General features: G+C 40.2%; 1 protein-coding gene and 1 pseudogene across 1 annotated transcript in view; both read right to left on the bottom strand.

Moving 5' to 3' along the window:
- fgf14 (fibroblast growth factor 14) overlaps window positions 1-21,520 on the bottom strand; it is a 508,919-nt gene that overhangs the window by 369,324 nt on the left and 118,075 nt on the right. The gene's annotated exons all lie outside the window — the stretch shown is intronic.
- LOC122551203 (U6 spliceosomal RNA) lies at window positions 6,078-6,173 on the bottom strand (annotated as a pseudogene).

Genomic DNA, 21,520 nt, shown 5'->3' with positions numbered 1-21,520 from the left:
TGAGGGAGAGACAAATAGAAGGATAGGCTGATAGGGGAAGATGGAACAGATTAGAGGATTTGTGTGAGCATGGGTTTTCTCATAGCCTGTTGGCCTGTGTGCCTTATTTCTGTGCTATCAGCTCATTGTGACTCAAGGTAGTACATTCTAAATGTTCAGTTGCTCCAGCTGGTAGTGACAGCATTTGAACCATATGCCACTCCCCTCTACCTTTGAAGCCTGCAAATGATTCTAATTGGGTCAGTGTTTTGGGTAATGCATGAAGAGGCCCTGCTATCACTGTCATAAAATGATGAGCCCCTTAAGTGAGTATTAATTGTCCTCTTAAGAGCTTCAATTGGTGTCAGGTTGAGAAGGCCATCAGGAACTTTACCACCAACATAATTAGAGTAGAAGCAGGAAGCTGGCAAGATTCCCACTCCACATGCTTTCATCTGACCCCCACTACTAAACATGCCTTTGGGGAGGGCATTCAATGCCACCCCTTAGGTCCATTCAGAAATAAATCTGACCGTTGTCTTGGTTTTAATATTCCAAGTTCACATCAATACAAGATTCAATCCTTAGTCCTTACAATGCTTGGTCAATGTTACATTACAGAGAAAGGGGCTATCTATATATAGCAATGATTGTGACACTTTGAACACACTACTTAATGACATGATGTGCACCCTTAACCAGAGATATACAAGCTCAGAATATTTTCATTCTCTTGCTCTCTCCCCTCAATGGATACACAATTTTCAGTATGACTGACTTTTTCTGCCTCTTGAGCAATTTTTCACTGTTTTCATTCATTTTTGAGGTAGTTTTCTCTCCAGTTACCTGCACTTTCTCTGCGCATCTGCATTTTATTCTGCTCACTATTTTATTGCTTCTCTCTTAATGTGCTTTTTTTGCTATTCTCTTTCCCTGGACTTTACTCGGAATGTGTTTCATTTTATTCTCTCCTTCCCTCCTCTGCATGTAAAAGGTTTTCATCCATTCAACACTTTTATGCAAGAGAGAGGGTAGGCTTTCAGCGTCTTTGTGCTCACGGGGTAGCTTTCATTCTCTAAGTCACAAAATTGTGGATTTAGGTCCACCACAGAATAAAATACTCAAAGCGAACAATTCCAATGTAATGCTGAGGGAGTGCTTCACTGTCAGTGGTGCTTTGTCTTTTGGGTGAGACATCTCAGATAGACATGAAAGATCCCATGGTCTTGAAGAAGAGCAGAGACAATAGTCCCAGTATTCCAGTCTATATGTATCAACTCAATCAATCTCACACAACCTGCTGCTGTTTTCTCCGTTAGTGCAGTGCCCTTGCTTCCAAAAATGTGTATCTCAGGTTTCTAGCATCAATAGTATTTTGTTTCTGTATATATTAATTAAATTCAGTTTCACAAATTAAGGCTTCTGCATTTTAAATACTAAAATAAACCTGAAATACAGATATCACCGTAGTTGTGAAAGTGATTAACAATAAATTTCCGGTGTGCACTGTCACATCAATTGTAATGATGATACCATCCAGCATAGTTATCATGATTCAGTAGGTTTCCAAACTAAAAATTTAAGTTCATCTGCAAAAATGTGCTTTGGGACATCTTAGGTCATGAAGGTGCTTTGCAAATACAAATCTATCTCTTTGTGATCTTTCTTTCTTGTATATCAATGACCTTATTTGTCCTGCCCTGTGTGCTTCTCGCTCTGAATGTACATCAGAATTGTCTCCCTGTCCGACCTTTCTTCTCACTCTGTATTTATGCAAATAGAAACATAGAAGGTAGGAGCAAGAGTAGGCCACTTAGCCTCTTGAGCTTGTTCCATCATTCAGTATGATCATGACTAATCAAGTTCAATATCCTAATCCTGCTCTTCCCCCATATCCCTTAATCCCATGTTGCCACAAGAGCTATATCTAAGTCCTTCTTGAAAACATGGTGTGCTTCTGTAGTAGTGAATTCTACAGGGTTACCACTCTCTGGGTGGAGAGATTTCTCCTTAGCTCAGTCCTAAAAGGTTTACCCCTCATCCTTAAACTATGACCCCTAGTTCTGCACTCCCCATTGGGAACATCCTTCCTGTATTTAAGCTGTCTACTCCTGATAGAATATAGGTGTCTATGAGATCCCCTCTTATTCTTCGAAACTCCATTGAATACAAGCTTAACCAATTCAATCTCTCCTCATATGTCAATCTTGCCATCCCAGGAATCAATTTGGTAAACCTTTGTTGTATTGTCTCACCAGCAAGAATGTTCTTCCTCAGGTAAGGAGATCAAAATTGCACACAATGTTCCAGGTGTAGCCTCACAAATGCTCTGTATTACTACAACAAGATATCTTTGTTCCTGTACTCAAATCCTCTCGCTAGGAAGGCCAACATATAGTATGCCTTTTTTGTTGCCTGTTGAACCTGCATTCTTACTTTTAGTGACTGGTGCACAAGGACACCCAGGTCTCATTGGACATTTTCCTCTCTCCATTTACAGCCATTCAAATAATAATCTGCTACCAAAATTGATAACTTCACATTTATCCACATGATACTGCATCTGCCATGTTCACTGAGCCTGTCCAAATCACAGTGTAACATCTCTGCATCCTCTTCACAGCTCACCCCTCCACCCAGCTGCATGTCATCGGAAATTTTTGAGATGTTACATTTAGCTTCTTCAACAGATCCTTCTGAATAAGGGTCACCGAACTTAAAATGTTAACTCTGCTTTCTCTCCACAGTTACTGCGAGACCTGCTGAATTTTTCCCATCAATTTCTCATTTTGTTTTGGATGTCCTGCATCCACAGTTCCTTGTTTTACTCAAATAGTTATAACCTTTGATAAAGATACTTGAAGAAATCTTAGCATCAATATCACGATGATGACCTTGATCTTTTACTCAATGTTACACTATAGAAGGCAGGGGGATATTTAGTTCTTTATTAAACAGTGACTGTGAATTAAAAGGAAATTCTCCGAAGTGTTAGAAGAGAAAAAAGGTAACAATGGAGCATGGGCACAATTGAATCTAACACAATATTCAGGTCTGGGTAGACGTGATTCATTATCCAATTGTTTTGTTGGATGTTATTGAAAATTAAGGTTGGCACTATAAGTCTTAACTCAATACACTTTGAAATAATAGTTCTTTTCAACCAATGTTCATGATGAAACTGTTTCTCATTAATTCCTTTTTTGCATGCATTTAACCATGTACTAACCGACTGTAAGATATGGACTGTTCTTGATGTGGTAACGTTAGAACATGTCTGACAAAGTCAATCACTACTTTGGATGGAAGGTTAGATTCTATCCTTTCATCAGTGTGAGGTTTTTGACACCAGTTCACAAAGTACGTTAAGATAGCAAAATAAAAGAACCTTCAGAGATTAGAAATCTGAAATTAAAACATAAAATGCTGGAAATACTGTACTCAGCAGGCCTGGCAGCATCTATGGAGAGAGAAAGAGAGTTGATTTATTTTGAGTCAAAGTTGACATCTTCAGAACTACGGGAAGGTAGAAATGTGATGGGTTTCATACCATACAAGGGGGAGGTGTGAGAAAGAACAATAAGCAAAGGGAATGATACTGGTTATAGTAAAGACACAAAATACTTGTCCGGAGTAAATGTGATTTCCTGAAATATTAAAGATCCAACTGGAACAAACATATGAAGGTCAAGATTCAGATCAGCACATGACAAGAAAAGAATCAAAACTGAAATAGGGGCCAGGGTTCATGGTATCAAGTTGTTGAACTCAACATCGAGTCCATAACACCATAACATGTTTAATCCTGGAATTCCCTCCCTAAGGGCAGTGTGGGTCTAACTACAATACTTGGACTGCAGCAGTTCAAGAAGGCAGCTCACCATCACTGTCTGAAGGGCAACTACGAATGGGCAATAAATACTGGCCAGGCAGCAATGCCTACATTTCATAAGTGAATTTTAAAAATGTTGCTGCCACACTTGCTGAATTTTCCGACATTTTCTGTTTGTCAGAGTTTGTAACATCATGAAGGAATATGTTGGGGCAAATGTGAAGAATATGTTTCCAATATTATGGGGGAAGATTAAAAACAGGGGCTTTAAATATCAGAGTCACTAATGAACCTAATCGAGATTTCATGATAAACCTCTTTACCTAGAAAGTAGAGAGAACATGGAACTTTCTCACTACATTGTGAGGAAGGGTCACTAGACCTGAAACATTAACTCTGATTTCTCTTCACAGATGCTGCCCGACCTGCAGAGCTTTTCCAACAATTTATGTTTTTATTTCTGATTTACAGCATCTGCAGTTCTTTTGGGTTTTAAAAAGTGATCAAAGCTGGGAACTAAGGGGTATGTGACTTTTCGAACGGACAGGTGGAAATGAAAAAGTGATGGGTGATTTTGTAAATACAAAAGTGGAATAAAACAATAGCAAAAAATGTTCTTGGATTGGAAGATGTATAATCCCTACAGGTGGAGGTAGAAACAACAAGGTGATAGCCTAGTGGTATTCTCCAGAGATCAAAGTCATGTTCTGGGGAGTCGAAAACAGAAATTGAGAGTGTGAGACACAGAATTAAGCAGCAGGAATTGAGGTCATATAAATCAGGCAGTATCATCGGTGACTTTAATCTTCATGTAGACTGGGAATATCAATGGCAGAGATTGCCACGAGGAGGAATTCACTGAGTGTATTCAGGACAGTTTCCATGTCCAGTTTCCAGTTACCATATGTTATGGATCCAGCCAGGGATCAGGCTACTTTCAAAGTGGTATTGTGTAATAGACAGGTTTAATAAATTATTTCAAAATAAAAGATCCCCAAAGAAATAATAACCTTAACGTGGTAGAATTTGGCATTCAGTCTGAGAGTGAGAGACTTAGATTGGAATTATCTGCGCCAAACATAAATAAGGAGAATTAAAAATGAGTGAGGGTAGAGTTGACTGGAGTAAACAGAAAAGGAGTTTAGCAGAAAAGATAATTGATGAACAATGGCAAAGGTTTAAGAAAATTGTTCATTTCACATCTAGAATATATCTCAGTGAGAAAAAAGAATTCTAGGAAAGAATTAAACTAACCATGAATATCAAAGAAATTTCAAGATAGTATCAAATTGGAAGCAAAAACATACAATGTGGAAAAGATTAGTGGTAAGGCAGAGGATTACAAAATCTTTACAAACATCAAAAGATGACCAAAAAGAAACAAAGTGGGGGAAAACAAATGATTATGGTTAACTGCAACAAATTTGAAAATGGATAGTAAGTGTTTTTTTTAAATATATACAAAGGAAAAGAGAGACCAAAGTGAATTTAGCCCATTATAAATGATGCTGGGAAAATAATAATGAGAAACAGGAAATGTCAGAGGAGTTGAATAAATTAGTTTTCATGGCAGAAGATATGAAAACCCTTCCAAAACTACCAAATAATTAAAGGGTGAAAGGAGGAGAGGAAATACATCCAAAACTAGAGAAAAAGTGCTAAGTAAATTATGGGGCTAAAGGCCAGTATGTCTCTTGGACTTGATGAGTTGTATCCTTTACAGGAAATAGCTGAAAATATAACAGATGCACTGATAATAATCTTCTAATAATCCTTTGATTCTGGGACTATCCCAGTGGAATGGAAATCTGTCAATATGACACCTGATTCCAAAGGTGAGATAAAAAAAAAGGTAACAATAGGCCAGTTAGCTTAACCCCTGTCACTGGGAATGTTAAAGTCTATTATGAAAGATGTAATCGCAGAGGATTTAGAAATATATACAAAGATCAAGCAAAGTCAACATGGCTTCTTGAAGGGGAAATCATGTCTGACAAATCCAATATATCTTTTGGGGAGATAATAAGCAGGATAGATTAATAGGAAAGGGATAAACAGACAAGGGAGCAGTGGTTGTAATGCATGTGCATTTCCAGAAGGCATTTGATAAGGTATTGCATAGAAAGCACCTTAATAAAAGAAGAACTCACAGTGTTAGGGGTAGTCATAGAGTCATCGAGATGTATAGCATGGAAAAGACCCTTCAGTCCAACCCATCCATGCCGACCAGTCATCCCAAGCCAATCTAGACCCACCTGCCAGCACAAAAAAAATGTAACGCTTCATGAATTTGTGTATCATCCTTGTGCAGGGGCCATGCTAATCTTCTCTGTATCGTTTAGTATATGTGCTGCCAAAGCGTGGTATATCAGGTGGATAGAGAATTAGCAACAGTTGGGGTAAAGGACAACTTATAACTAGTGGAATGTCACATACATCAATGTGGGGTCACAATTATTTATAAAATGTATTGATGACTTTGAATAGATAAATGAATATACTGTTGAAAGTTTGCAGGTTACATAAATATAGCCAGCAAGGTGAGTGTTTAGGATAACACAAGGAGTTTGAAGAGGGGTAAAGACAAGTTAAGTAGAAATTTGGAAGATGGAGGAAAAAGTTGAGAAAATGTGAGATTGTGCACTTTGGCAGGAAGAATAGTGAAGTTGAATATTATGTGAACGGAGAAAAACTGCAGAAAGCTGCAGCACAGAGAGATCTGAAGGTCCTCGTACATGAATTACAAGAAGGTAGCATACAATTCAGCAGGTAATAGGGAAGATAAATGGAATTTTGGGCTTTACTTTAATGGGGTTGGAAATAAGAAAGTCCTGTTCAAACTAGTCAAGGCACTGGTTACACCACACTAAGAATACAGTGAATAGTTTTGTTTCCCTTTTCTAAAGAAAGATATATTGGCATTGAAGGCAGTCCAGATGAGGCTCCATAGATTGATCCCAGACAGGGGATTAGGAAGAAGTTAAGTAAGTTGGGCCTGCTGTCGTTGGAGTTTAGAAAAATGAGAGGCGACCTTATTAAAGCACACAATACTCTCAGGCGACTTGTCAGTGTGGATGCCGAGAGATTGATAAGCCTTGTAGGAGAGTCTAGGACAAGTGGACACAATCTCAGAACAAAGGGTGGCTGTTTAAGCCAGAGAGGAGGATAGATTTTTTTTCTCACAGTGCGGTGAATCTGTAGAAATTTTTTTTACCAGAAGCAGCAGTAGAGTCTGGCTCATTAAGTCTACTTAAAGCAGTACTTGACAATTTTTAAATCAATAATGGAATCAAGGATTATGGGGGAAATTTTAATTGAATGGTAGAGAAAACTCAATGGGTAAAATGGCTTATCCTAAATACCTTGATACCATTGCTAATCAAAAATATAAATTTTAATGGGGAGCTGGTCATTGCAGCAGCATAGAGTGGAGTTGTGTGTTAGAACTGTACAGAGATCTTGATGCAGCTGATCCCTTGGGATTAGGATTTAATTCAGTAAATTAAAACATTCCTGGGAAATAATAGTGCATTTGAAACCCTCTTGAAATTTCCTCAAGTCTGAGTAGATTTGGAGAGTTGGAGATTTTGGAGGGTTGAGACATACTTAATTGCTCAGGAAACACCAAAGGTTTAAAGCCTGCTCTAACTCCTTGGTAACTATTAAACTGAACTCCACCTCTCTGGTGAACTCCCAAATACACTTTACCACAACCCTGAGATCCCCAGATTTGACATCCTCACCCCAACATGAATCACCTCCCATCCGATTGGACATGACACAGCTACTCCAACCCTCCTTTTATTCAAACAGATCCAACACCCCACCCAACTCTCCTACAATACCTCCAGACCTGACACTCATCATCCAAACAGAGCCTATCAGACACGACACCCACCCTCGGTGCCAGCACTGCTGCTGACTAAAAGCATACCTAGACTGGTCTTTATTGCTTTGTCACAAAGTATGAGAGAAGAACTGATCAAAATCCATTCGTCAGTCCCATCAGAAATTGAGTTTCCAACCCCGATTGGAAAATCTGTGCCATTGGTCTCATTTTTCAATACCTTAAATAACAGAGCGTCCACAGTTCTCTGAGATGGAGAATTCCAAAACTTCCCTATACCTTTAGTGAAGAGATTTCTCCTCATCTCAGTCCTAAGTGGCTGGCCACTTATCTTGAGTGTGATCCCATGTTTTAAATTCTCCAGTCAGGGGAAATATTCTCTCAGCATCTGCTCTGTTAAGCGCCTGAAGAATTTTATATGTTTTAATGAGATCACCTCTCATTTTGTTATTGTTAACTATTAACCTAGCCTACTCAATCCCATCCCATAGAACAATTGCTTCATCCAGAAATGCGGAGATAAATCATCTCCCTAGCACAAAGCATGGAGATTGAAATAGAAAATTTAATTACCCTGTTTCAAGGTATAAAGTAAGAGACCATAATAAATGAATCAGCCCACGTGCCATTCCTTGGCGATGGAAGCTCACTGCAATGTTGATGTCATAAAATCTATCCTCTGTTGCTAAGATACTACAGTTCATTAAATATTGCTCCATTGCACTCTTTACAACCTTATGCCTGAGTAATCTCAACAAGCAGGCAAGAAGTGTTCCATGAATGTCGAAATTGAAGGTTTATTGCACAATTCCCAAGAATTTTCTGAGATGCATTAACTACTCTAATTTTGACCCACTTATTATTCATGGATGCTCTCAAATACAATCACAATGATGCAGAAATTTTTGCTTGGGCACTCAACTCTACCGACAATCCTGCTTCAGTCACTGAGGTCAGTGCCTGTGTTGGAAGAGAAGGCATCAAGGTACAGGGCTAATACGTTTGAGTTGCTCTAATGGTATCCTGTCTGCTTCTTGATGTGTTGACGAACCCAGAAAGTCAACAGGAGCTGCTCATTGCTGGGAAGGGAAATGGATTTGGGTTTCCCACTGGGGTGAAGAATCTGAGTTCTTTAGGAGCTTGTTACAAAGGCGTCATGTAAAAGGTGATAGGAAGTTCACATTCCATCATGCATCCCCACTACTACCATTATTGATCAGATTGGCAGAGATCTGGTCCACATGTGTCAATGCTACTTCTAGCCTCCGCATTATATGCAAGACACAAGTCAGGATTGCGATGGACTCTCACTCCCTCCATCGCCCCCCCCCCCACTTTGAAACCTGCCTGGTTATGTCCAACTCCAACAATCTCAAGAGGCTTGAAATCATGCAGGACAAAGCAGCTTGCTGTATTGGCATTCCATCTACCATTGATTCCTTTCACCAGTGACACACTGTGACAGCATTGTGTACCGTCTGGAAGATACAAAGCAATGAATCCTTTGACAGGATGCTCCAAACCCTTGACATTTACCATCCAGAAGGTAATGGACAGTAGGTATGGAAACACTACCACCTACAAGTTCCCCTCCATCCTCAGTGGCGCTACATCATCGCTCCTTCTACAACCCTCGATCAACATCCTAGAACTGTCTTCCTCACAGCCCTTTGGGCATTTTTACACCATATAGACCATAGTGGTTCAAGAAGGCAGCTCACCACCACCTTCTGATGAGCATTTAGTGATAGACAATAAATGCTGGCCCCAAGAATTTCCAGATTATAAAAGTGTTTCTTTTTACAGATCAGGCATATATTTCAAGTGCTGCTTTTAACATTCAAAATATCCACTACAAAACAGGCAAAAGTAAGATTATTTTTTAATCTAAAAGACAATGCTTTCTGTTGAAAGGGATGAAACAGTAATCTGAAATCACATCTGCCTTCTTTATTCAATGTAAAAGATCCCATTGCATTCTTTGAAGAGCAAAGAAGTTCATTAAGTGTCCTGGTCAATATTTGTCTCTCAACCATCAGCACGAGACAAGTGACCTTGCTGGCATCATTCTGCTAGCTATATGATCTTGCTGTGTGCAAAATGGCTGCTGCCATTCCCATATCACAAAAGAGACTTCACTTCAAAAGTACTTCTTTGGCGAAACATCTTGATGTTTTGAAAGGGGCTATACAAATGCAAGCTGTTATTTTTAACAACAAACCATTGTTATTGTATTTGGGGTGCTAATGTCATCAATAAAAATGTGGAGCATGTCTCTGGTGTTTTATATCATCAAAAACTGTTTGCTTGAATTTTGGCCTTGAAATATACTGCCAGCTAGCTATTATAGCAGGCACAGTCAGTGAGCTGAAAATAGATAAATTGGCTGCCAAGTCTTTGTGGAAAAGACAAAATACACTCCATAAAATGACAGGACATCTGCAATGATTGGAAGCTCAGACACATAGCCATTAAATGACATTTAATGCACTGATCGCCTGAATCTGTAGGTGTGCATGTTCCATCTTAGATGAAGAAAGGAGATTTCATTGAAACATATAAAATTCGTAGAGGATGTGATAGGGCAGATGCAGACAAGCTGCTTCTATGAACACAGGGTCATAGTGTCAGGACAAGGGATAGGCCATTTACAACTGAGATAAAGAGAAATTTCTGCCCTAAAATGACTGTAAATCTGTCATTCTCCACCCCAGAAAGCTGCAGTTGCTCCGTCACTGAGTATATGCAACAGAATAGATTGTTGGGTATTAAAAGAATCAAGGCATACAAAGATAGGATGTAAACGTAGAGTTAAAGTAGAAAATAAAGTATGATCCTATTGAGTGGCAAAGCACAGTTGAGGAGACAAAAGCTTACTCTTGCTCCTACATTTTTAGGTTCTTATGAGGAGTGAACAGCTTTTGTTCAGAAAAATGTGCTGATGGACATTTTACCATCTGTCAGAAAGTCTCGTGTTACTTCAGTATTTCTAATCAAGCAACAGTACAGTTACTTCATTCTGAATGAACAGCCAGAGTCATTGTTTTGCAGTATTTCTGTAATATAAGTAAAGCCCAAGGCTCTGTGACACTTAAGCAGAACATTTGAGAAACCTGCTATAGGTAAATCACAGCAATGAAAGGAAAACCATTTCTTTGAGAGAAAAATAATCCATATTATGCAAATAATAAATTGTGGAGCCACTGTTATAAATTGCAATTAAGCAGGTTTGTCCTTATAGAGTCAAATAGTCATAGAGATGTACAGCATGGAAACAGACCCGTCAGTTAACTCATCCATGCCAATCAGATATCCTAAATTAATCTAGTCCCATTTGTGATTGTTTGGTCCATATCCCTCTAAACCCTTCCTATTCAAATACCCATCCAGATGCCTTTTAAATGTTGTAATTGTACCAGCCACCACCAATTCCCCTGACAGCTGCGTGAAAATATTACCCCTTAGGTCCCTTTTAAATCTTTCCCCTCTCACCTTATACCTATGCCCTCCAATTTTGGACTCCCCTACCCCTGGGAAAGGATCTTGTCTATTTACCCTATCCACGTCCCTCAAGATTTTATAGGGTCTATAAGGTGACCCCTCAGCCTCTGACATTCCAGGAAAAACAGACCTAGCCTGTTCAGCCCAATAGCTCAAATCCTCCAACCCTGGCAACATCCTTGTAAATCTTTTCTGACCCCTTTCAAGTTTCATAACATCCTTCTGGTAGGAAGGAGACCAGAATTGCATGCAGGATTGCAAAAGTGGCCTAAATGATGTCCTGTAGAACTGCAGCAAGACTTCCCAATTTCTATACTCAATGCAGTGACCAATAAAAGCAAGCACAACAAACACCATCTTCACTATCCTATCTACCTGCGACTCCACTTCCTAGGAAATATGAACCTGGATTCCAAGGTCTCTTTGTTCAGCAACACTCCCCAGGACTTTACCATTAAGCATAAAAGTGCTGCCCTGATTTGCTTTTCCAAAACACAGCGCCTCATATTGGTGGATACATCTGCATCCTTCTACTTTTAGTCCAGTTTTTCTCCCTGTTCCTTGGGGGGGGGGGTGTCTCTAGTCTATAGTTTTATCATTCTGGATCCAGTTGCTCAGATGTTAGGGCCTAACGTGCGAACTAATGTGACTTACTCTTTCACTTTCCCTCTTCTTCTTACCACTCCTCTCTCAGTACTCTGAACAGCTTGACTAAAAATGAGCACTGTAATCATGAAATAATGTCCTATTCTATAATCACCTACGCCATGTGCTGTCCTATTATGCTTCAAAAGTGAAGCATTTAGGGGCATAGGTTGTGGAAGATATTCTATAAACACACGTTCTTTCTTTATCATTGAATCCCTACAGTGTTGAAGCAGGCCATTCGGCCCATTGAATCCACAAAAAGCATCCCACCCAGATCTACCTTATCCCTGTAACCCTGCATTTTCCCATGGCTAATCCACCTAGGCTGCACATCACTGGACAAAATAGTCAATTTAGCATGGTGAATCCACCTAACCTGCACATCTTTGGACTGTGGAACAAAACCGGAGCACCCAGAGGAAACCCATGCAGACATAGGAACAATGTGCAAACTTCACACAGACAGGAATCAACTATCCCTGGTGCTGTGAGGGAGCAGTGGGAACCACTGAGCCACTGTGTCACCTCGAAATATGTGTAAACAACAAATATGATTAAAACAGTGAATTTGTTTTGAGTAGCTAATTGTCAAAAATTGAAAGGAAGATGTTGAGATTCCTTTAAAATGTACTTTCTGAAACAACAGTGGAAACATGTTCAAAATTATCTTCCAAAAAAGAAATGCTTGATAAACAAAGATTTGCAGGAGGAAGATCAGGGAAAGTGGGATTAACTGTTTTTCAAAGAGCCAATATGGACACAATGGGCTGAATCACCTTCTTCTGTGCTATAAGATTCTATGATTTATGTTTAGTACCAAAAACTAATTATGACAAACCTCTCAAAAGAATATCGAGGTGATACTGTTTCTGAAGCATAAAGTAGCAAGACATAAATTAATGACACATTTCTCAGCAAGGAAAGATAAGAAGTAGAATAGCACAATAATCGTGTTAACACAGTGATGGCTTTGGTGAAGCATGACTGCATTTCCACTTCAGAAACACACAAAGCAGTCTATAACCATAAAATCAGGCCATTCAGCCCAAGTGATCTATGCTGGTGCCTGTGCTCTACATGAACTTTCTCCCGTTCCTTTCCATCTCACCCCATCAGCATGTCCTTAAATTCCTTTCTCCCTCATGTATTAATCCAACTTCCCCTAAAATGCATCCAAACAATTCATGTTTTTACCATTTTCTCGGCAAAGAGGTTTCTCCTGAGTTACTAATAAAATCTAATTTTCACTCGTCAATCCAATGTTACGACCCCTGGTTTTGGACTCATTCACAACTGGATACATCCTCTCTACATCTACCTTACCAAACACTTGAATAAGAATCTCTATCAGGTCACCTCTTAACCTTCCTTTTGTTAGAGAAAAGCTTCTTTAATTTTTTTTGAAAAATATCGCACCATCACTAATTGCCCAGAAAGGTCAGGGAAAAATATTTCAGTTCAAGGAACTTTGCTAAAATCTAATCTGTGGTTCATCTGTTTTTGTGTAAAGTATTAGTTTTAGGAATTAAAGGCTAGCAATAAAAAAAATGCGATAAATGCAACTGAAATCCATGAAAGTTTATTACACTTAAAAGATTGGGGTTATGTTGCTTTTAAGGGATTCACAGCTATAAAGGCAAAACCAGAAACAGCATTTGGGCTTGCAAAGGCAAACATGAGGCTGAATTTTAAATATTTTGACTAAGTGAGAGTGATATTAAGTTTTTCTGGAGGGATTCTCAATGAAAGGCTCAATGGGATTTCATGCTGTATCTTACCAAAAGCGCCTCATTAATCAGCTACCTGCCTGGGTGACATCGCACTGTATGCATGTTAGTATAAAATTTTACTTCCTTGGTTCTAAATCTGTTTGTTTGAGTCTCTGTGCAGCCTCAATTGTGATGGCATGATGCCTATTATCATGTTCATACAGGACGTACCATGGTCAATATCTGTGTTGAGAGCCTGCTGGAGCATGCAGAAGCAAGATGAGCAAGTCATTTAAAGGGTAATGTCCTGTTGACACCATCCCCCTTCTCCTAAAATATCACTATTCCTTCCCTATCCTCTATGTCCAAAGGCATTGGTGTGAATGAGACAGTCAGCAAGGTCTGAAGCAAGGAGGTGTGCAACATATAGGGAGCCAATGTATTTGGTTCATTGGGGATTAAGGTCCCTGCAGGCCTGTCTCATCTTGTTTCTCTTTAAAGGGCCTCACATTGGTGGATCCTGAAGCCTCTTGCCTCAAATAACCTACTACCGCAGCCGCCAACTTCAGGTATTGTCCCAGCCATTTTCCTTTCCAATGCATGCTTTCAAATTCCAGCAGAATGAAAAATGACAATGAGCACTCTTCAATGAGTGAATTCCGGCCTCTGCCTCTATATGTCAAGGTGGCCCTGAGCATCCACTCCTTCTTTCTGGTAGACTTTACAATAAACCCTATTGGCTTCATAGTAGGTCCCACCCCAACCTGTCGACATTAGCACACGCCCAGCTTCTCCTCCCCCAAACTCCAGCACATGAGATGACCATGCTAGATGCGGTCAAACATTCCAGACCACGGATGACTCCCATCCATCCAAGCTTTAGTAAATTGCTCCCCCTCTTACAAATACTGTTGCATCCCTACTTCATAATTGTTACTCCTAGTTCCCCCAAGCCTGAAGCCCCAAGACCCAAAGAATAAGTTTCCAAATCTCCTTCCTGTAGCAGCATAACTCCTATTGTCACCTCCCCAACCCCTTTCCCTCGTTTCTGGGAATGGACCTGAAAGTGGATCCTGGAATGCAAGACTGTATTTCCAAAACATTCTGTAAGTGGATCAGAGGTGTGCCATGATGGTTGCGAGACATTGGCAATATCCATAGACAAGAGGTGCTTGTAGATCATGTCCTGACATTCTACTAAGCGATGTGCAAAGTAGAGGCTGTTTAAAGTCGGCGGTGAGCTGGAGTGGCCAGATACTTGCTCTGACTTCCATGTCAAGAATTCATAGGGTCTACCTTAGTCAGGTGGCAAACTGAATACGAATGTGGTGAGTTGCATTAATAAGGCATCTAACAAGCTGTCATCCTCCATAATTGGCAATGTGCTGCTGCCTAGTGAGAAACTCACCTCACGACTCAGCAAATGCATGAAAGAAGTAGGGACTAGCTCTCAACATTGAGAAAAGCCACAGCAGACTTCTTAAATGACTCTTCCACAAATCCTACCATAGCCACATCACTTAGGCTACTGTGAAACTCCATTCTGGGCATCTACACTGCTCAGAATAATGACAATTCAGATAGATTTCATGTTTTGGGTGTTAAAGCTAAATTATTTTAAAGCATTCAACGAGTTCAGAAAGACAGTAAAAACCATTTACTTCACCAGATCTAAGAATGAATTGCAAATGAGGGATGCTTAACCTAACGGCCAAGTTAAGGATAATTCAGAGGAGGGTACATCATCATGGGATGGGTCAAGTATTTGAAAGTTTTCTGATTTCAATTATCTGTGAACTTGTTGGCAGGGAAGCTGGTTGTTGCTTAGAGCTGGGAGAGTACTGAAGTAAAAATAGTGGCTCCACGTAGCACAAGTATTGTTATTAGCTAGCTCTTGGGAGTTGTGACTTTGTGCCATGGAAAAAGGTTAGTGCTAAAATGAAGATCTGGAAAAAATTGAAAGTTTGGTGCAACTGAAAGGCAGCCCACAAGCAATATTTGCGTGTTGCAGCTGAGAAACATGGCAGCTTAGGAAAATTCCACAGCAGCTCATTGAAGTCAAAGATAACAAAAGTTAAATTTTTTGCCAGTAATTAAATACTTAGGGGCAGTCTCAAGAGTTCTGGGAACTTTGTCTCAGCCAAAGATATTGAAATACATGAACAGTCACTGAGCAGACTGAATCAGAGATGTTTTAGAAGATGTTCCAAGGCTAGATATTCAAGATTGAAGATTTGTAATCCCTTGTAAGGAAGACAGAGTTTCAATGATGAAACTTTATTGCTGGAACAGCACAGCAGGTCAGGCAGCATCCAGGGAACAGGAGATTCGACGTTTCGGGCACAGGCCCTTCTTCAGGAATGAGACTCAGTGTCACCAAAATTGGGTGGAATCAATCTTGACTTTATTAACCGTTTAAAGTGCAGTCTGTAGGATGTTCGACAACAGTTTGTTTGTTACTTCATAATCACCTCATGCTAATCGTGAATGTTCGAGTCTAAATTGTAAATGTCATGTATATGGTTTGTAGAACTATTGTCTTTCCTCTATTATATACCTGTTTATTCATTAAGTTTGTTTTGTTTGTGTTTGTGAAATAAAGATTTTTTTTGGCATAACAATCAAATTGAAAACCTGCCACTTGTTTCCTTACCCTTTCATATGCCTTGTACTTTAAAAAGATTATGATCTCTCACGTCAGATCATAACTAAAATCTAGCTCATCCAGTAATTCTTATAACTAAGAGCATAACATAAATTCATAGAATACAGTGAAAAGACGTACAACTGTCAGACTAACTTTGCAAAGCTAAATTTATCTAGTATAGAGCTAATGTAGAAATGGGTCAAGAACATGCAATTCCAAGACATTCATTATTTCACTAATTAAATAGCCTCAATGGAATTTAGGCAGAAAGTTGTAGCAGTTTATATTTGACGAGTTAGATACTGTTAGTTTCTATGACAAGAAGCTAATTCCTATCATATCCTGTTCTGAATTTCAGTTGTATCCATCTCAACTGTGGGAATCTCCTATACGATCAGCAGTTCCTGAATTGGAAACTGTGCACTTTACCTAATACCCTTGACCAGATTCAATGCATGTGCTACCAGAAATCACCCAGGATGATTCATCAACATACTCAGATTTATTCTGTATTCCCGGGAAATACATCTAGTATTCTTCTGTTAACAAAAAGAGTTGTGATGATTTCATCAAGATTGCCCAATTACAGTACAGTCCTCATCACGTGAAACATTTAAAACAGCAAGTGATTTATGTCAGTCTAAAAAACGAAAAGCAAAACCACTTCTGGATTTAATATTGAGATCAATACCATCAGATTATGAACCAATTCCCATTCCGTCCCTTTCTTTTGGCTTCACTTGTTACATTCTTCACCACCACGTCCTCTCTCCCCTCCCCCAACTCCAGTGGTACTGTCTGTTCTTTACAGTTTGGCAGTTTGACATAATTGTTCCACCATTCTCATTTTTGGTCACTTAATCTGCACGATCAACACCCTTTCTTCCCCAGCACTCCCAACCGCCCCCCCCCCCCCCCACCCCAATATTGCATAAATGCTGTCCCCTCCACACTTCATGTCAGTGCTGATGAAGAGTCATCTAGACTTGAAACGTTAGCTTGCTCTCTCTCTATGGATGCTCCTGACCCGCTGTCATTTTTTGTTCTCAATCATTTCCATTATTATTACTTTTAACATTATTGGTCACAGCATCTTAAGAGCTCCATTTATTTGGGGCAGAAATGGTTAGTTTTGGACCTTATACACACTGCATATACTGCATAGAAGAACATACAAAACAGCACAGATTTTAGATTAGAACTTCTACGCATTTTATGTTTTGCTTTACCCTAAATGTTCAGTTTCCATGTGGTTTCTTTCTTAACCCTTTACATTGCATTCAGCTGGCTATTATCCAGTTGCTCTCACCTCGTCCAGAGATATTACTTTTCCCATAACCGTGCTTTGACATCTGAACAATGAAACCTTTTTCTGATTAATCTCTTCTGCCTTTTCACCCATCACAGACCTACCTTTTTGTTGTTCTTCTCCTTTCCCTCACTTTCATTTGATGAAATTCTATTACATTTCTAACTTTTGACATTTCTGATAACAGTCACTAACCCGACATGTTGGACTAGCTCCCTGCCAGGCCCACTATCAACCTTCAGACCTCGCTACTGACCATAATTGTACAAGCAGTGAGGTGGTCTGCCCAACAATTGCTTAGTGGGCATTTGAGGACCTTCAGAAGATTGTTGATGATGTCCCACATCAGCATGTAAAAGAAAAAGCATAGGACTGGGAGGTAGTGTACTGACATGGAGAGGGAGAAAGGGAGGACTGCTGATGAAGGGCTTATGCCTGAAACGTCAACTCTCCTGTTCGCCAGATGCTAGGAGAAAGTGAGGACTGCAGATGCTGGAGATCAGAGTCAAGCATAGCAGGTCAGACAGCTCCTCAGATGCTGCCCAACCTGCTGTGGACTTCCAGCGCCACATTTTTTGACTCTGACATGGAGAGGGAACTGATTGGCAGATGTGAAACAAAGAGTAGGAATAAAAAGGGTTTTTTTGACAGGCAGGTTAATGGGGTACCGCAGGGATCAGTGCTTAGGCCCCAGCTACTCTTAATGTATACTAATGATTTAGATGAGGGAATTAAATGTAATATGTCCAGGTTTGGGGTTTATACAAAGCTGGGTGGGAAGATTAAGTGTGAAGAGAATGCTTCACTGTGATTTGGACAAGTCGAGTGAGTGAAGAAATGCATGGCAGGTAAATGTGAAGTAATCCACTGGCAGCAAAAACACGAAGAGAGATTATTATCTGATTGAGAATTGATTTGGAAAGGAGGGGGTACGATGAGATCTGGGTGTCCTTACATACAAGTAAGTGAATTTAAGCATGCAGGTGGTGAAGAAGTGAGGGCATTAGAGTACAGGAGCAGGGATGTCTTGCTGCAGTTGTACAGGACCTTGGATGGGCCCACACCTGGAGCTTCGTGTGAAGTTTTGATTTCCTTATCCGAGGATGTGGAAGGAATGCAACTAAGTCTTACCAGATTGATTCCTGGGATGGCAGGACTGACATATGAAGTGACTGACAGGGATAAATGATGGGACCACAACTACTTACAATATATATATTAATGACTTGGAGGAAGGAAGCGAATGTTTTGTTATCAAATTTGCTGACCACATAATTTAAGTGGATAGGAAAGTTGCGGGAGGAATCAAACTGTATACAGAGATGTACTGATGGGTTAAGTGGGTAACCCAGCAAGTGAAGTATAATGTGGGAAATTGTGAAGTTGTTTATTTTCAAAGGGAGAACCAAAGAACAGAGTATTACTTAAATGGAAAAATTTAAAGCTGCAACACAAACGGATTTGGGTTATTTGTGCACAAAACACAGAAAGCTCGCAGGCAGGTACAGCGGGTAATCAAGAAGACTAATGAAATGTTAGCCCTTACTTTAAGGGAGTTGGAGTATAAGAGTAGGGAAGTCTTACTGCAACTGTACAAAGTGCTCATGAAACCACAACTAGAATACTGTGAGCAGTTTTGGTCTCCCTATTTAAGGAAACATTGTTTCACTGGAGGCAATTCAACTAAGGTTCACGAGCATGATCTGTGATATGGAGGGGTTGAAAATGTGTTGCTGGAAAAGCGCAGCAGGTCAGGCAGTATCCAAGGAGCAGGAGAATCGACGTTTCGGGCAAGAGCCCTTCTTCTCATTCCTGAGGAAGGGCTCATGCCCGAAACATTGATTCTCCTGCTCCTTGGATGCTGCCTGACCTGCTGCGCTTTTCCAGCAACACATTTTCAGCTCTGATCTCCAGCATCTGCAGCCCTCACTTTCTCCTGGTATGGAGGGGTTGTCTTATGAGCAAAGGCTAAACAGATTGGAGCTCTACACATTGACGTATAGAAGGATGAGAGGTTATCTTATTGAAATACATAGGATTCTTAACAGTCTTTACAGGGTAAATGCTAAGATGTTTCTGCTCATGGGACAGTCTAGGACTAGAGGGCATGGTCACAGAATAAAGAGGTGCCAAGTTGAACCAGAGATGCTTTTCTCAGAGGGTTGTGAGTTTGGAACTCTTTGCCACAAAGAACTGTGGGGGAAGAATACTTAAGTATATTTAAGAGTGATAGAGAGAGAATCTTGAACATTAGGGGAATCAAGGGTGACAGGTAAAGGGCAAGAAAGAGGACATGAGGAACGTCAGATCATCCGTGATCCTACTGAATGGTGGAACTGTCTCGAGGGGCTGAACAGCCTACTTCTGTTCCAATCTCTTAAGGTCTTATGAGAGTCTGGATCGGTTAGTGCTATATTACTAGAGTTTAGACAAATGAAGAATGATCTTATCTTATGGGATCGAAACCCATAAAATTCTAACAGGACTCGACAGGGTAAATACAGGAAGGATCTTCCTGAATACGGGGGAGTCTAGAATCAGGAGTCACATTTTAAGAATAAAGGGTAATTCATTGAGGACGGAGATGAGGAGAAATTATTTCATCAAGGAATTGGGGAGCCTTTGGAATTCCCTACCACAGAAAATGATTGCAGCCAAAACACTGAATGTTTTCAAGGAGGAGATAGATACAATTCTCAGAGATAAAAGGAATCAAAAATAATTATGAAAAAGTAGGATTGGGGTACTGAGTTGGACGATCTAACATGATCATATTGAATGGTGGAGCAGGCATGAAGGGCCATAACGGCAGACTTCTGCTTCCTGCTTCTATTTTCAGTTTCTATTCCATGATTGCTGTGATTAAATAGGCAGCAAGAGAGGCCCATGCCAAGCAGCTAGTCTGGTAGGTTTCCCAGAAAGGTTCTCGCAGTTGCAATGGGAGAGACCTCCTAGGTCTTGAAGGTGCTACCCCACCATCCCATCCCTTTATGATCTCTCAAAACTAGGTTCCACTCCACTCCTTGCACATCCCCTCCCTGACCCCCAAACATTCACAAAGTTCTGGCTCATTACTGAGTACCCCTTGAAGCCCTGAACTCGGTGTATGACAGCCGGATCCCTGGCTGGCAGTTTTCTGCAGGCAGGCTACCCTGTTCCACCAAATGGATGGAAACCTTGCTTCCAGGTTTAAGGCAGTGAAGCAGCTCTTCATTCCCTGACTAGGCTATGTCCTGATGTTTCAGAATGGGGACCTCACACAAACAAGCTGGTTAACTCACTCTTCTCTCCACAGATACTGCCTGACTTACTGAGTCACAACTGTGAAGAACTCATGCAGTATTGTCATAAGCTTGAGAGGATTGACCTTCAGTAAATACCATGATCTTTCTTTTTGCCAGTTATGACTCCAACCAGCAGAGGAGAATTAAGCCTCTGATTCTTATTGATGTCAGTTTTGCTCAGGCTCCTTGATGCAATACACAGTCAAATGTTGCCTTGATGTCTAAAGCAGTCACATCTCACTTCTACAATTTAGCTCTTTTGTCCATGTTTGGACCAAGGCAGCATTGTGGTCAAGAAGCTAAGAGGTCCTGCAGAATACAAACTGAATGTCAGTGAGTAGGTTATTACTGAACGTGTGGTAATCAATAGCAGTGACTACGGCATATTGCTTCATTTCGTTGATGATTGAGAGGAAGCTGATGGGGCGTTGACTGGCCGCAACTTTTAGTGTACAGGACATATCTGGGCTATTTTCTCCACTGCGGAGTAGATGCCATTATTATAACTGTACTACAACATCTTGCCAGGGACACAATCAATTCTGGACAATAAGTTTTCAATACTACTATTGGAATATTTTCCATGCCCATAGCCTTTGCAGTATTCAATGCTTTCAGCCAATTATTAGTATCATGTGGAGTGTGTCAAATTGGTTTGAATTGGTGTCAGTGATGCTGGGAACCTCAGAAGAAGGTTGTGATGACTCATAGACTCAACACTTCTGGTAGAAGATTGTTCAAATTTACAGATTTCACAGGTTGAT

This window comes from Chiloscyllium plagiosum, unplaced genomic scaffold (genome assembly GCF_037043375.1).
Source record: "Chiloscyllium plagiosum isolate Xiang-an unplaced genomic scaffold, Cpla_swu_hap1 HiC_scaffold_6, whole genome shotgun sequence".
Classification (NCBI taxonomy): domain Eukaryota; kingdom Metazoa; phylum Chordata; class Chondrichthyes; order Orectolobiformes; family Hemiscylliidae; genus Chiloscyllium; species Chiloscyllium plagiosum.
This window is presented reverse-complemented; position numbering and strand designations above follow the sequence as displayed.